Source organism: Periplaneta americana, unplaced genomic scaffold, assembly GCF_040183065.1.
Source record: "Periplaneta americana isolate PAMFEO1 unplaced genomic scaffold, P.americana_PAMFEO1_priV1 scaffold_18, whole genome shotgun sequence".
NCBI lineage: Eukaryota > Metazoa > Arthropoda > Insecta > Blattodea > Blattidae > Periplaneta > Periplaneta americana.
The window spans coordinates 2313822-2329425 of record NW_027185499.1 but is presented as its reverse complement, the minus strand read 5'-3'; the positions used below and the strand labels follow the sequence as shown (position 1 = coordinate 2329425).

Sequence of the window (15604 nt, the reverse complement as noted above, 5' to 3'; positions counted from 1 at the left end):
TGTATCCAGAGCAGGCAAGGAAGTCCTTGGTGAAGTGTAATATTTGTAAATGATGGTATGGACTGAATGGACAAAAGAAATGTGTGACAATCTTGTTGTTGGAATATTAATATAGGCATGAAAGTGTTACATTTGATATAGAATGGGAAAAGTGCCTCTAGTTGCCAGTAAGACAAGGAACCATTTGTAAGGGTGGAACAAGCTTATGTGTGCATTTTAAACTTTGACTAAAATGTGTGCAGGTTGTGAAGAACTGGCTACAAAAGATGAAAACTTTGACATTATTAAAAAAACAAAGACATTACAAGTACAGTGTAATCAAATCTTATAAATAAGTAAATAAATTAATATACCATCTCCAAAGCTCTGTGATGTCTAAAGAAATAAGAAATTTGGGAATAATATTTAATGTACAGTAATTCTTTAACAATGTCAGCAATACAAGAGTTCATTCATATTTTAAGCCTATCTTACTTCCGTAAATTGCATTGCTGCTCCTTTGACCTATATATGCCTGTAATTTTTATTTTTGAAAAATGTCTTCATTTTCACAAATGTTGCTTCTTTTAGTCATAGTAAGAGAACGACAATGCAAAATCTCTGCTTACATAATCATTAGTGCCCATTTAACTGTGGGTCGAATACGACCCTGTGAACATATGAGCAACCTTTTCTTGCATATTACTGAAAAGTCATCACAATGATTATTTACTAAAACTGTTGGACATAATTAATAAAAAAATGACTCTTTTGCTTAATATAACTAAAAAATTTATTATTACACTTATATTTTGTGTATACAGATACAAAGGGACATATGTACAGCTGTCAAAAGAAAAAGTGGCCGCTCTCCTGAAACAAAGTTCCCTTCGGGTATCTTCGCTACAATTCGGAGACAGGCGATGTTACATGTTGTTGGACCACGTTGCCTGATATCTACAGTTATAATTGAAGTATTCTGTGTGTTATCGTTAGCATAATGGTAGCGTTCAGGTCTCTTATTCATGAGGTCCTGCGTTCGACTACAACCACGTGCTTTTTATGTTCTTTTTTGTTCTGTTTTTGAGAGAGACAAACTATACATAATGGCTCCTTTCTCTTTTATGATTATTTTAGTAATTAACATCAGGTTCATTAATACTTATATTATGCCATGACTTTATCATTATGATATTGTGGCTGCAAATGGAAAGAAAAAAGATTTTATTCTCAATAAAAATATCTTTCGTGGCATAAACAAAACAAATTTACTGGCGTCGGCCTTAAAACGTTCAAACAATTAAGCGTTCAAAAAACAAAACAAAAAGCCACAATTCAATATTTAGTCTATCTTCCTCTTATCTCGATCATCTTGCAGTCGAGTGGGCATGGAATTGACTAGTCTTTGCAAATAGCAACTGTTTTTAGACACGATATTCCAGGCATTCTGAACATACATACATAAGTGTTCTGTCCATGGGCAGGTCTTTCATTGCAAACCCAGCAATCTCCAATCTTTCCTATTTTCTGCCTTCCTCTTAGTCTCCGCATATGATCCACATATCCTAATGTCGTCTATTATTCTTTTCAACCAGAGACCCAACCAATTACTTTTTATCTTTCTAATCAGTTTCAGCATCATTCTTTCTTCACTCACTTTTTCAAACACAATTTTATTTCTTATTCTATCTGTCCACTTCACACGCACCGTTCTTCTCCACATCCACATTTCAAATGCTTCAATTCGTATCTCTTCATTTCGTCGTAATGTCCATGTTCCTTCCCCATACAATGCCACACTCCACACAAACCACTTCACTAGTCTCTTCCTTAGTTCTTTTTCCAGACGTCCGCAGAAGATCCTTCTTCTTCTATTAAAAGCTTCCTTTGTTCATGTTTGCAGCTTTTCTTGGGAAGGATAGGCCTAAATGCGGTAACATCCCGTTGCTTTCCGCACACCACTATCTCTTTCGCATCTTATTAAATTCCAGGGGGCCCAAGCGTGGAGATGAGGAGAGTGGATTTGACTAATTGGGCCCTCCGGACTTCACCGAAAGTCACGGCAAGGGTTAAATATTAATTCTATCAGGATGTTTGACCCTATCAGAGATCGGGAAATCTCAATTAGCCTTTGCCCCCCGCATCCTGGACTAGCTTCTTCGAATCATCAGAAAATCTTAGAGTGTGATTGGGCCAATTTTTCCGAAAATGTTTCCACACTTTTGCCCTCGTAGCTCAGCGGACGAACGTCGGAATTTAGATGTCAACGTCTCAGGTTCAATTCCTCGTAACTCCTTTTCATTTTATTGTGGTTCAAGATAGTATAATGTAATAATACAAAAAGAAAAACTAATAGCAGTGTTATGCAACTGGATTTTTCCAAACCTAATATTAAATTTATGTTATTTATATCGCTAAAGCACGATTACAATATAAATAACTTGAATATTATTTATACAGTATCACTAAAGAACGATAACACAATATAAATGATAAATATCGGTTTAATTAATATAAGATATTATATAATACGTATTTAATTATCTAAATAAAATAACCTGTTTTACAAAGAAAGATGGTTATTTGTGTTATAATAATTACTTACATAAAATACAGATTATTTATATTGCGAAAGATCAATAACAATATAAATAACTTGAATATTATTTTATAATGCTAATGAAGGAAAAGAATATAAATGATAACTTGAATATTATTTATATCGCTAAAGAACGATAACAATATTAAAAACGTGAATATTATTCATATCGGAATTTCACAGATTTATTACAGATGTATTTAAGAAATTGTAGAAGAATAGTAATTAGTAACAGTGTCCTATTTATTCTTCTTGGAGCCAAATTTGTAACTTTTAAAAGTGTGGTTACTATGTTGAAGTGTATGTGTTGCAACGGATGCTTGATTTGTTATGTATGTGAGTCAGTTATGGGATGCTTGATGACGTCGCAATGTCGTAATTATAGTTTGATTGTATTTGTGTGACTATTGTATATTAATTTATGATGTATGATACGGAAAGCTGCATATTTGTGTTATAGAAGTGTTACGTATGTGTGTTGTTAATGTTTTTGTATGTTTCAAATTGATAACTGATATTTGTTTTGCAATCGCAATGCCTAATTTACGGATTGTTTATGTTTTGTTTACATCGCGTAAGCTAATTTTATTTTATTTTCCATTTCTCTTTATGCTTATCTTTTTTGTGTATAAAACTATAGCCCTAACATACATATGTCAAATAGGGCTAACCCCCATTGGATATACTGTAGCTACAATAGTAATAATTATTATTCATATCGTTATAAAACGATAACAGAATATAAATGATGACTTGAATTTTATTCATATCTCTAAAGAACAATAACAAAATATAAATAACGTGATATCCATAAAGAACGATAACTGAATATAAATGATAATTTGAATATCATTTACATCCCTAAAGAACGATTAAAAAATAAAATGAAAACTTGAAGAAGGCCCGAACCCAGAACCTTTGAATCATTAAACAAGCACTCTGCCGCTGGTCTACGAAGCGCAGACATGGAACACTTTCATAGTTCCGGAACTGCTTGTACAAGCACATGCATCGTGTAACATTGCCGCGACCCGAAGTGGACTTTGAAAATATTTGCTGTTCACGAGTGCGGCCACTTTTTTTTTTTGACAGCTGTACAAAACTACTATGCATATAAACTATCTCTGTTACTCAGAAATTCCATGTGGATGCTATGTAATAGGGCATATTTACTAAAGTTGTTGGACATAATTTAGTCAACTTTTTACATGTTTGATATAATAGGATTTTTTTATTACTGTAAGGATTCAGTTTTTACTAAAAAAAAATATACATAACAATAAATTTACGGAACTACTGCTACCAATGAAAAAAAAGTTTTGCACAACTAAAGCAGCCTAAACCAAACAAAATATTACCGGTAACCACTAGCCAAATAAGTGCTGCTTTCATGGACTTACAAATGAAGAGAATGGAAATGGATGTACATCGTACGCATGGAACTGTATGAAACACTTATCACACAATGCTACATCACATCTCTTGCATGCTTTTGTGGTTTTGCTTTTGCAGTAAACACATCTTTTAGATTTCTGGCTCACAACGCAAGAAAAATAGACTCTAATTCTACAGAACTGGAACGATTAATTATATAAATAATTGATTAAATGGCGATCTTACTCGTGTTAATTATGTAAGCATGTGTGGCTTACAGCTGTTTCGGTGTTACTTGACACCATCAACATGGATTAATTTTAGCTAATGACTGTTCTTATAAGGTCACATCAGTCCCTCCAATTATCCCTGATGCTTCTACAGAGGAGGCTCAGGAAGATAGTTGTATTTCTACCACGTTTTCATTTTCGCAATCTGTGTTTGAACAATTTCATTGCTATCTACAAACTCGTTATTGACAAAAAGTTCAGCTGGAGCCTCAAGTTGGCAATGGCACAGAGATTGTTACAATATTCGCCAACCGAATCGTCACCAGTTTCATTACCGTCATCTTCAGGAGATTGTAGAACCACCCAATATTTGAAACATTTTCTTGAGAAGATACTGTCTCAAGTTCTTCCAGTATTTCGAAAGTGCTAAGACTCTTTTTGTAAGATTAGTCGTAATTATCACTACAATAAGGGAAAACAAACTTCTTACAAGAAAACATTCTGATGGAGGCAGATAAAGTTAATTAATTTCTTTCACCATGTTAATAATCTCAAAAGAAGTGCTTGTACAAATTTTGGCCACTCAACTGCAATTACGAGGGCCGTAAAAATAATAAGTTTGCCAGGGTAAGTTAACAGAAAGAAAACACGATTTCATTGGAAAAAATTATTGGAACAGACAAAGCAATTTTCGAGCAGTTTTTCAACATATTCTCACCGGAATTGAGATATTTGTCATATCATGGGATCGACAGAGACTTGCAAACTGCTATCAAACGCTGGTTCCGATCCCAAGTGGCTGACTTCTATGACACAAAGATACAAAAATTGATCCCATGATATGACAGATGTCTCAATTCCAGTTGGGGACATGTTGACAAATAGCGCAACAATTGCTGTATCTGTTCCAATAAATCTTACCATGCAGTTGTGCTTTATTCTGTAAATGGCCCCAGGGAAAATTACTTTCTGGACGGCCTCGTAATTGCGGTCGAGTAGCCAAAATTTGTATAAGTACTTATTTTGACATTATTAACATGGTGGAAGAAAAAAAATTAACTTTTTTATCTGCCCTCATCAGAATGTTTGCTTGTTAGCTGTGTTAGCAGGATAAGGTTTTCCTAAAAAATTACTTCACGTATTTATAAATCGTAAATTTTCATAGGGAATATTCCGAAATTACTGAAAAACAAAGGTTCTCTAAATTACCACCAACTGAATTTCTGTAATATATAGTGTGAATGGGTGTATTGCTGCTTGAAAAGTACTCCAGTGATGACCTTGTGTAGCATCCTGAATAATGAAACTGCAATTCTCTGAAAAATCATCAATGATAATGAACTCACTGGGCTTTATTTCATTTTTCAGCTACTTAAATAATTTGCTTGGGACTTTCCAATGAAGTTGTGTACAGTATCGTGAATTTTTTAAGCCAACCAATGAAGTTATTAATGCAATTTACACAGTCACTTTTCACTAAAATCATATTGGCCCTGTCAGTGGTCATCCATTCCTTGTACTAAATTTCTCTGTAACAATGACGTCAACATTTCTGATAGATACATTTAAAGTTCCTTACGTTCAGGAGCATATGCTTCTTCACTTGTTGAATTTCCCGCCTCTGTTTGTAAGCATTCTTCTTCGCTTGTTGATTTGTCGACCTCACTTTCAGTCCCAGCAACTTCACTAATTATTTTAATTTTTGAAATCTTATCGCAAAAGCGTTCTCAAATTACATCATCTACCACTAAATGCGGGACCTTTTTACACATGCTACTTGTCACTTTTCTTATACAGACTTGTAACGAATGTTTTTAAAGTCCGAAAGTGTTGCAACACCACAGATGACTCCAAGTTTTCGTCTTTAATTTAGGCATATTGAACACTTACAACTTACAATGATGGAATAGATCAAAATCGCCTTCTAAACTGAAGGGAAAAGTTACAATGACACAACAGAACAAAATCACCCTCTAAACTGAAGGGAAAAAGTTGCACTGAGATTATAATAGAAAAAAAGAAACTCCCACGTGAAATCTATTAGCGTACCATTGAACAAATGTCGCAACATCTGGCATTTGTCATACCGATCGCTAAGTGCGCGTGTGGATGTCTGGTATGAGCGCGTGACGTAATACTCTGCACGCAACTTTGATCCTTAATGGCAACATTTCCAATTCTGGTTTATTTAATTTTTCCCAAAGTATTAGAGATCGCATCATAAAATTTTTGTAATAGATTAAGAAATTGTTTCTCACCATAGAAAAAAGAGCATGGTAAAAAAAGTATTCGATTTGAAAACCATTAACATTTTTTATTTTACTGTAAGTTTTAATACATGCTCGAAGTAAAAATCCATAATAACTCAGAAGTGAGTTTAAATATATAGAGTCATCATTGTATTGGCACAATTTATACGTTGATACAATGAAGCATGTCATTTTAATAATATTTTTAACAATAGTCTACATATCAGCTCCCCGAATATTTCACCCTTCATTACTTTTCAACCATTGGTGAGATGAAGTTCATATTAGGCCATTTAACTATTTATCATTATGACATTCATTTACTAGAATATTGAAAAAAAATCCAGAACTTGACGTTACAAATTTTAAAATTTTGTATGGAATGACCCTACTGAGATATAGTTAAAATCATCTGCCTCAAGTGAGGTTGACCACTGGGGTCTGAAATTAACAAACATAAAAGATAAAGGGGAATGAACCGAGTAAAATACTTATTTGATTTGTATATTAAAACAAAAATTTATGTGTTAACATATAAATGATAGTGTAGAATTTGAAGAGAGGCTTTCAGAATTTCCATCACAATGTTGTGAACCTCATAAAAGGGAGTTTTAAAGGATTTAAGGATATTACATGTAATTTTTTGTAAACAACCCCTCGCTCCAAATAGTAAGCCTGTAACATCCCAGTTGTAAAGCGAAGTGCCATATTTTTCACTGAGGTATGGAAGACAGGTACAATACATATTCAGCTCTCTTGTCATTTATCTGCAGTGCCTGATTCGTGTCTCGTTCAAAGCTAATCGCAGGGTCTAAGACCGTAGTCGAACTTTCTTTAAATAGGATAATAGAGTCGAAGATATTCCTTCATAACATGCACACACCTGAAAATAAAAAAGCTGAATATGACGAGTTTCAGATTGTTTGAAAACCAGTTGCACCAGTACATTGCTTTTATACCTTAATTTGCAGCTGTCTGATTATAGTGCAGGTGAATAATATATAATTAGCCTACAGTTACATTTATATAAGTTTACTGTATATTACTTTTATTTCTTGATTAACTGCTTGTCCACCCTGTTGAAGTTATGAGATAATCATCTACTGTGGAAGTGATTCATACTTAAATTAATTTAGTAAACTAACATTCCATGGGAACTAGAAGTGTGATCTCAGGCTCGTTTTAATTCTGTGTATGATGCTGTTTGGATTTTTGTCAGTTTAATAGCAGGTCAATATTATAAAAAATGTGTGATTTTTTTTACGCTTAGAAAATGTTTTAGTATGTAACTTTTGAGTGCAGTTTGTGTATTTTCATTTTTTTTATTTTAATATTGTGCAAATAATAAAGTACCCCTTTCATTTTGTGCTACAAAATACAAATATGGTATAATATATGCACGTTTTTTATAATGATATTGCAAGAAACTTAACAAAAATGTAACATTAATTTTCTGTTACAATTGCTCTTTTCTGTACTAATTTGGAAATATGGATGCAATTTCACATTCATTTCTAGATAAATTCCATACAAGATTGCATTGTTACAAATTGGTGAGTAAAACCTTAAGTTTTTCTGAAAGCGTATATATATATATATATATTTTACACCTTTCATATGACATTATTGCATTTAATTACATGTAAAAAATATACTGTCAATATAAATATCGGATGTTTGAGATATCTCATGATTCTAAATTAATAGAAATATTTTTTATTTATTTGAACAAAATTATGTAAGGAATCCGTAAGAAAACTAAAATTATAGGTGACAAGTACCGGTAATAGAAATGATTGCTGCTATGTTTGAAATTGAGAAAACTATCTTATTCAAAATATAAAAATAAAGTTATGCACAACTTTGTATATGTACTGCACTTGTCTGTTCAACTATATATTTGTGTAAATATTGTATGGTGCACTAGCCTTGTTCATCTTGTGCATTCACATCAACGTAAGTATGGACAAGAAACTCTTATTTTGCAGAGAGTACGAAGCATGGTCAGTATATTTTTACAGTAGTATGGTCTAGGACTCAACTTCTATGAAGAAATAGATCAATATAGATGTTTGATCATTCTCACCATATTATTCCTCTTTTGACCTGTTTCATTACAGTCATTTACAAAGAAAAGCCATAAGAACCAGCGGTATATCCAAGTATTGCTGTAAGAAGACATGGGTTGTTTTTTTATTAGACTAGGAATACAATGTGGAAGCTGTACTGGACTGGATATGGGAAATAGCAGCTTTCAGGCCGGTGCCCATGACTCGACAAGGCTTGGTACTTAATAGCATGTCATGAGTGTGAGGTTATGGTCTGCAGTCTGGTTTTGTCTTTGCAGTCACATGGCATTTAATGTATAGTGTTTAGTAATGAGTTAGTGATTTATAATTTATATATCAATAATGTAATGGGGTAATGTCAAATAGCTTTAACAATCCAAGAAAGAATTTCAAAAGTGCTTCAAAATCACTAAAAGAACATTACAATAGAGACTGTACATTCTGCAAAACATACTTTTTTTCTGTGACAGTTGTAACCATTTCATCACATGAAGTTCCCACAAGAGTTCTTTAAGACAAGATTTCTGTTAAGTTTTGGGATAAGTAATATCAACTTATATTTTTTTCCTGATACATTAGGTAGCAGTGTATAAGACCTCATATACAGAGTAGATATGATGCTTTAGAAAACACGGAAATTTTACTTGAAAGGTTTGAAAGTAAATCCTGGAAAGACCAAACACTAATTATGTCTCGTGACCAGAGTTAGAATTTATAAAACAGTTACATTACCGGTTGCTCTGTATGGTTGTAAAACTTGGACTCTCACTTTGAGAAGGAAATAGAGATTAAGGGTGTTTGAGAATAAGGTTCTTAGGAAAATATTTGGGGCTAAGAGGGATGAAGTTACAGGAGAATGGAGACAGTTACACAATGCAGAACTGCATGCATTGTATTCGTCACCTGACATAATTAGGAATATTAAATCCAGATGTTTGAGATGGGTAGGGCATGTAGCACATATGGGCGAATCCAGAAATGCATATAGAGTGTTAATTGGGAGATTGGAAGGAAAAAGATCTTTAGGGAGGCCGAAATATAGATGGGAAGATAATATTAAAATGGACTTGAGGGAGGTGGGATATGATGATAGAGACTGGATTAATCTTGCACAGGATAGAGACCAATGGCGGGCTTATGTGAGGGCAACAATTAATCTGGGGTTCCTTAAAAGCCATTTGTAAGTAAGTAAGTCTCGTGACCAGAACATAGTACGAAATGGAGATATAAAAATTGGAAATTTATCCTTTGTAAAGATGGAAAAATTCAAATACCTTGCAGCAAATATAAATTATACACGAGAGGAAATTAAAACGCAAAATAAATATGGAAAATGTCTGTTATTATTCGGTTGAGAAGCTTTTGTCATTCAGTCTGTTTTCAAAAAAGCTGAAAGTTAGGATTTATAAAACAGTTACATTATTGGTTTTTCTGTATGGTTATAAAACTTTGATTCCCACTTTGAGAGAGTAACAGAAAATAAAGTGCTTAGGAAAATATTTGGAGTAAGAGGATGAAGTTACAGAAGAATGGAGAAAGTTACACAACACAGAACTGCACGCATTGGGACTGGATTAAGCTTGCTCAGGATAGGGACCGATTGCGGGGTTATGTGAGGGTGGCAATGAACCTCTGGGTTTATATATGTGACGGTTGCCACGTTGTGTGAACTTTTTAATCGTATACGATGATATCTGCATGCACATAGGCTAATTTCTATATAAAGTGATAACATCATCACCAACTCTTGAAGGTTTAGGAGAGCTGTCCTGTCCTGCCTCATGCTTGATGCCGCATTCCTGCTGGTTTCCCTGCAGCCTCATATTAAAGTGGTACCATATTTTTATTTAATTTCTTCTTGTAACCACTACAGGTTGCCATCGACAAAGAATACCATGATACATTAGAGTAAATGCCTTGAGGCTTAGTGATACATTGTTGTTAGAGTGAAAAATAACAGTTTGAATTATATTGAAACACATGATATTAAACGAAGTAACGTCAAGGAGATCCGAATTAGTCATGGTCCATATGTATGATGCCTGAAAATAGCTATTGAGCATTTGAGTGCTGCAATTGTTAGATCTCTTAAAATATTTTTATGCAGGCCAAAAGATTTACAGAAGTCGACTAGGAACCGGGGTATGGTCCCACGGGCTCCTATCATTAGTCCCGTAATGACGATGGATTCCTGATGGTATTTGTCCTTATAAAAACTGATGGGAGGTTCGTATATATTCCTTTTTTCCTCGTGTACTTCTTCTGGCTGGTGTTCGTGCTATTCAAATCTCACAGTAGGGTCTATGATGTAACCTTCAAGAGAGGGAGGTTTAAATGCAATTATGTCGATTCTTCAATTACTGCCCTCACTGGATATGCCGTGTACTTCTTCATATACTGAATAACCTTTGTTCCTTAAGGCAGTTGCTATTGTAGATCTTACTGTATGATGGCGCGTATTTCGTAGAAGTTCACTGTGTGAACAGGCCCCCAGGACATGGGCAAGGGTTTCAACCTCCCTGTCGCAACGTCGACAGAGGTTACTGTCCGAAGACCTGCCAGGTACACTACGCACAGCTGACACGTTCGCATTCATCTTGATCGCTTCCCTCCACTCATTACAGGAAAGACCCTTGTGATTCCGGATCCACTTATTGGCCGGGGTATATTGTTGGTATAAGAGCACGCCTTTGCCTTTATGTTTTTTCTGGCTCCAGTTCTCAAACGCTTTATCTCTTAATACTTGCCGTACCTTTCGCGTATCTACAGTGCCGTATTTGTCTAAAATATTTGCTGATTCGGTGATATTGAGTGCTATGAGACTGGATGTAATTTCTTGGGATAATTGCCTTGTAGCATGTAGGAAGGAATTATTGGATTTAAGCAATATCTTACATGCATTTATATGTTGTAAGTATAATTCCCATGCTGAACAAAATAAACTTAATCCCTTGAATTTTGTGTCTGTATACAACATATCTGCAGGAAGGTCATTAGGCAGTTGCAGTCATAATAGCTGCATCCATTATGAATTTATTAGAAATTCTTTTTGGGGGCACTGTCTGAAATGGATATATTAGACTAGGACAGATTGAGGTGTTAATGATGTTGTATTTTTTATCCGCTTGTAAGTGTGGTGAAGAAATAAGCAATTCTACATTTGTTCTTACTTTAGACAATGTTGAAAGAGGATCAAAATTAATCTCATCATAAAAATTGACTCCTAGATAGCGAATGAAGTCACCTCTTTGCAAACCAGCTATTTCATTTCCAGACAAGATGTGGAAATTTTCTTCAAACAGCTGACCCTCTTTTAATACAAATGCCTTTACACTTGTTAATGTTAATATCTAGTCCGATTTCATCGAGTTGTTGAAATGCGTGATTGAAGAGTGTTAAAGCGGATTTTTTGTCTTTACCAAAGATAACAATATCATCTGCGAAGCCCATTACAGTTAATTGATCTTCAGATGGACTTAAGTTAAATCCATACTGAGTAGTCATGCCGTGTTCACTATTATTCTAAATATATGAAAAATATTATTATTCATATTTTGTATGACGATTGGGACATTAAGTGCTATTAACTGTGCTAAAGTAAATGTGATTAATATATTTAATATAAAAACTGGAGAACCTATGAACAACATGTATTTCTCTCCAATATTAAAGGCGAAACAATGGCACCCTTCAAGACAAAAGAATAGTGAGTTGCACAACATAGTTTAGCCAACCACAGAAATTATAAATTCAAGGCATTTAGTTTTATCCATACTTTAAATTAAAAAATCTGGAATATTACAGAAGACAAGGGATCAGTATTTGGTTGTTATATGCCAATAACCATAAAATTAATTATTACCTGTCAAAATGCACAAAAAAATTAACTTTAAAATTGTATGGTTATGTCAAAGTGTACATGGAATGACTCATAAATATATAAATAGATCCTTGGCACAACAGCCTATGGAGGGTCAAGATCATCAGTCGACTGCTGGCCTCACGTCTGCATGCCTCAGCAAGTGTGAACGATAATCAAAGCAATACTGGTATGAAGGTAACATGTGATTAGCACAATAATCCCTACCCCAGCCATTACAGCTGGCTCACGAGACCGGATTCCACTATGTGTTGTAGCTCCCCAAATTCAACATGCTGCTGAGTGGTCACTGGTTCCTATACACTGGTCGAGATTTCATGAGAAAATTTGTTCTCTCCCCTGAGGACTGGAACCAGCGGTCATTTCGTATCACTAGGCCAAAGCATAATGCCTTATACCACGCAGATACAGTGATGGACTTTCATAAACATTACGTTGTTCGTCTTATAGAGATGTCATTGACAACTTCAAAGGAAGTTTCTGCAAGTTGATCCTCTTGGTAAATTCGGAGTTTATAAAATAACCAAAAAATTTCGTGAATCAGGTTTTGTGATCCTGTGATTAATTTGGCTACATAGGTATATTCTCATATAGATGCTGAACCTGACCAAGTGGTAATTACAACTTAGATCAGAAGCCACCTACCTACTCTGGAAAGAGAATAGCACCTACCAAAACTGGATCAGCAAAACGTAGAAAGGGAAAAACAGTTAAGAGACGCTTTCACAATTCATTTTGAAAGTCAAGTAGTTCAAGGTAATGTTGAATCTTGTGTTCACTACTTTTAAGACTTAAATATAAATGATTGGTTAAATGGCAAACTTACTAGTGTTAAATTATATAAGCACGTGTGGCTTACAGCTGTTTTGGTGTATCTTTCACTCCATCCTAAGAGCCTACTAGATCCTGGCGTCATCATCGACATCGCTGCAAAGATTGGATCCTGCAGGTGCCCTTGTTCAAAATACTTGTCTTGCAATATTAGATGACTACAGGTATCAATGTATTCTGCCCTTAACTACATAACAACCCAATGGCTGGAACTGAAAACAGAACACAGCCTTAATACACAAAGTGTAAAATTAATTTGATGATGGCGCGTTTCTTTCATTGTTCCTCCAATCAAGCACCTGCTGAAAAGACTTTATGAATGTATGAAAATACTGAAAAATGTTGCTAGTTTAAGTTTCCATTATGTTCTACAACAAATCAAGAATTTCTTAATTCAACATAGCCAAAAAAGTTACTGAAAACATTTAAGTACAGTAGCGTACGATGAACTTGATGAAATGGAAAAATTTCAGCTTTACTATTGATTTTTGGGATAAAGTTTTCCAGTACAAAGAGGTATCAAATACAAAACCATTAAAAGAATTAGCATACCAAGTTCGCACTATCAATGTTACGTCTTGCTTGGTGAAATTCAGAAGTGGTTTCGAAGCATTATCATTAAACCAAAATTAGTCCACCACTGTGGTCTTGTGGTAGTGCGTTCGCTCCCAAACTTAGCGGGCCAGGGTTCGATTCCCTGCTTGGGACAAGTTGTCTGGGTGAGGTATTTTTTTTCAGGGTTTTTCCCTCCTATGAATGAATATCAGGTAACTTTATCAGGCGTATGGAACCCCACTCATTCTCGTCACTTCCTTTCCCCCTCATCATCCTTTCCTTATCATTCTGATTGTGTACTTGGTTTTCAGATTGCGTCTGCGGCAGCCATCCAAAGCTCCTGACGCTCTTGGCTGGCTCTATGGATATGCCAAAGCATGGTAGTTGGTGACCCAGCAGCGGAACCCACTCCCCTCTCGATGGGAGGGGTGGCCTATACCTTAGACCATTTAAGAGGGGAATGTGAGGGTGCTGTTGTGGTGGAATGGTACACAGACTTAGAGGGATAGTGGGACTGGTCATTAGGGTGTTGGGATTTAGATCGGTTCGACGTGGGTGCGGTCGTTGAGCTACAACTCATCCCAGGGGCGCACAATAGACCTCAGGTCGCGGTGCATAGAGATGTTCTCCTCCCGGCCTCATAGAGAGAAAAAAAAAAACAAAATTATAAATAGAATAGAAATTTCAATAAATTTTGAAATTAGGGCTGCACTAAGACGGAGTGTTATGTATTGTTATAATTTTTAATTTCTTCAACACAATCATGTTAAAAATTTGAACTTCAACTGCAGCTGCAGGTGTTTCAAACTTCATCTTCTACACCTTTATCTGAAATATGTGAAATCACTAATTTTATAGTTTCGATATTGAGTGTTTAATAATTATTTATATCTTATCTACTCATTATTTAACAATTAAGTGCAAAAAAATTTGTAGATACGAAAATTAGGTGGGTTTTATGACGTTAAATTTGGTGAGTTTTTGTAAGTGTGTAGTGACTTTTCGCAAATTGGAGTTGGCGGCACTGTCGAATAGGTGCAGGCGGTGATTTACAAAGAAGTTTCGTTTGGTGTTAAGTTGAGAGGATAAACTAGTGTATTTGTAGTTTCTGAGTGATTAAGTAATGATTTTACGTAAGTCAGTTCGTAGACATTCATTTAATTTAATATACTGTAATCTTAAGCAGCAAATTTGGTTGTGAAATGGGTCATTCCTGTTGTGTGTCTGGTTAGAAATCGAACTATGGCAAAGCACTATATATTACAGTTTTTAAATTTCGTAAAGAGAAAACATTGAGGGGAAAGTGGCTGAAGAATATACAACGTGATAATTTTGAAGTGAATGATAAAACAGTATGTGTTATATATTTCAAACTTAAGTTTGTGGTTAGAGAAGATATTTTCCCTTTGCTGAATAGTGAACTTATTCGTGTTCCTCTGAAAATTCCAAACAAACCTGACTAATGATGGTTATCGTATAATTTTTCCTAATCATTCATCTTATCTCGCAGTGAAACTTAGCAAAGAAAGAAAAGAAAAGATTCTCAAGAGCGTGTGCAGCAGATTTTACAGAAAGATGAGAATAACTTTATTGAATGGTATCAACAAGATATCATTGCAAATTTTGATTAGACTATTTCACAAGTGAAATTACGGGAAAAGACAATCCAGTCATAACTATCATCAAGGAAGATTACATCTTTTTCATTAAAATAGATTAACTTATGATGGATATACGTAGTGATGTACACCATCTGTGTCATTGAGTTTTAAAGTTTCGAGTAATTTAGATGTGACTTGAAATGTGACAGCTGGAGCAAATTTGATAATTTGGTGAGT

At 34.7% G+C, this 15604-nt stretch overlaps 1 protein-coding gene across 1 annotated transcript in view; it reads left to right on the top strand.

Annotated features, from left to right (window-relative positions):
* LOC138693707 (putative polypeptide N-acetylgalactosaminyltransferase 10) overlaps positions 1–15604 on the top strand; it is a 387765-nt gene that overhangs the window by 314363 nt on the left and 57798 nt on the right. The gene's annotated exons all lie outside the window — the stretch shown is intronic.